The following is a 2513-nucleotide window of genomic DNA, read 5'->3' as shown; positions in this document are numbered from 1 at the left end:
GAACCAAAGGTTCCTTGGGTCCACACCAGGATCCTTGAAACGCTAACTGGAAAGTCCTGCCAGAGAACCAAGTATTATTCGGTTCATAGAGGAACCAAAGGTTCCTTGGGTCCACACCAGGATCCTTGAAACGCTAACTGGAAAGTCCTGCCAGAGAACCAAGTATTATTCGGTTCATAGAGGAACCAAAGGTTCCTTGGGTGCACACCAGGATCCTTGAAACGCTAACTGGAAAGTCCTGCCAGAGAACCAACTATTATTCGGTTCAAAGAGGAACCAAAGGTTCCTTGGGTCCACACCAGGATCCTTGAAACGCTAACTGGAAAGTCCTGGCAGAGAACCAACTATTATTCGGTTCAAAGAGGAACCAAAGGTTCCTTGGGTCCACACCAGGATCCTTGAAACGCTAACTGGAAAGTCCTGGCAGAGAACCAACTATTATTCGGTTCAAAGAGGAACCAAAGGTTCCTTGGGTCCACACCAGGATCCTTGAAACGCTAACTGGAAAGTCCTGGCAGAGAACCAACTATTATTCGGTTCAAAGAGGAACCAAAGGTTCCTTGGGTCCACACCAGGATCCTTGAAACGCTAACTGGAAAATCCTGTCAGAGAACCAACTATTATTTGGTTCATAGAGGAACCAAGGTTCCTTGGGTGCACACCAGGATCCTTGAAACACTAACGTGAAAATCCTGCCAGATAACCAACTATTATTTGGTTCATAGAGGAACCAAAGGTTCCTTGGGTCCACACCAGGATCCTTGAAACACTAACTGGAAAATCCTGGCAGATAACCAAGTATTATTTGGTTCAAAGAGGAACCAAAGGTTCCTTGGGTCCACACCAGGATCCTTGAAACACTAACTGGAAAATCCTGTCAGAATAGGCTTCAAAGCGTCATAGAGGTCGCTTGTAGACAGCTGGTCTTAATCTATAACACGCAAACACGTCACGCAAGGGGTACTGAGCTTTGTTTGGGGGGGGGGGGGGGGAGGGGGGCTGGTGGGTGTTGACTCCCCCTATTAACCCTTCTAGAGCTCCCAACCTTTGCCAAAAAGATAGTAATGAGAATAATTATGATTATCTCCCCGATAGAAGGGCCAGTGCCATACCCTAGTGAGGGGATGGTACCCCGAAGTGTAGAGGCTCGGGGGGGGGGGGGGGGAGGCTTGAATGTGTGCGCGTGTGTGCATATCTATCTAAATATTTAGCCGTCGTTTTGACGGGTCGCGTACACTAGTAATATTGATGAAAGAAAGATAATTGATATAACTTTATAGTTTATATAGAATATATTTATATTTAATGTTATTGTTCTTAAAATATTCTATTTTTCCTTCTTTCCTTTCCTCACTGAGCTATTTTCCCTGTGGGGGCCCCTGGGCTTATAGCATCCGTCTTTTCCAACTAGAGTTGTAGTTTAGCAAGTAATAATAATAATAGTAATAATAATAAGAAAAAGAAAAAGAAGAAGAAGTAGTAGTAGTAGTAGTAGTAGTAGTAGTAGTAGTAGTCTTTTGCAACTAGAGTTGTAGTTTAGCAAGTAATAATAATAATAATAATAATAATAATAATAATAATAATAATAATAATAATAATAATAATAATGCCTTCGTTGATTTTGTTATGTAGTTATGGGACTTACACCTCATCGTTAACATAATTATTATGTCTTTGAAATTGTGAGCAAACCATAGGATTATTGTATTGGGTAAAGGGTTTCTGGGAGACTTGGAGTGGTCAGTATGAGATTGATCGACTTTGCATAGAACGTTTATATTTTTTATATGTAATTTGTAACACATTATTATTATTATTATTAGCCAAGCTACAGATCTAGTTGGAAAAGCAAGATGCTATAAGCGCAAGGGCTCCAACAGGGAAAAATAGCCCGGTGAGGAAAGGAAATAAGGAAATAAATAAATGATGAGAATAAATTAATAGTGGACGATAGAATCTCTCTCTCTCTCTCTCTCTCTCTCTCTCTCTCTCTCTCTCTCTCTTTTATTACTTGCTTTTTGTTTTTTCTTAAAATCTAGATTTTTTATATATTATTACTCATGGCTAAGGAAATCACTAATTATTATTATTATTATTATTATTATTATTATTATTATTATTATTATTACTACTAGCCAAGCTACAGCCCTAGTTGGAAAAGCAAGATGCTATAAGCCCAAGGGCTCCAACAGGAAAAAATAATCCGGTGAGGAAAGGAAATAAATAAATGATAAGAATAAATTAATAATAGTGGACGATAGAATCTCTCTCTCTCTCTCTCTCTCTCTCTCTCTCTCTCTCATTACTTGCTTTTTGTTTTTTTCCTAAAATCCGGATTTTTTTTATATATTATTACTCATGGCAAAGGAAATCACTAGTTTTGTCTTTGGTAGTGGAAACAATGAAAGAATAAAACAGTCATAAAACCATTCATTTTAATTTTTATAAAATAATACGTGTAATTGATAAAAAGTTGATTTTTTAATTTTTTTTTTTCAATTTAGTTCACCCTG

This window comes from Palaemon carinicauda, chromosome 36, assembly GCF_036898095.1.
Source record: "Palaemon carinicauda isolate YSFRI2023 chromosome 36, ASM3689809v2, whole genome shotgun sequence".
NCBI lineage: Eukaryota > Metazoa > Arthropoda > Malacostraca > Decapoda > Palaemonidae > Palaemon > Palaemon carinicauda.
The sequence above is the reverse complement of the archived record's forward strand: the minus strand, read 5'-3'. Positions refer to the sequence as shown.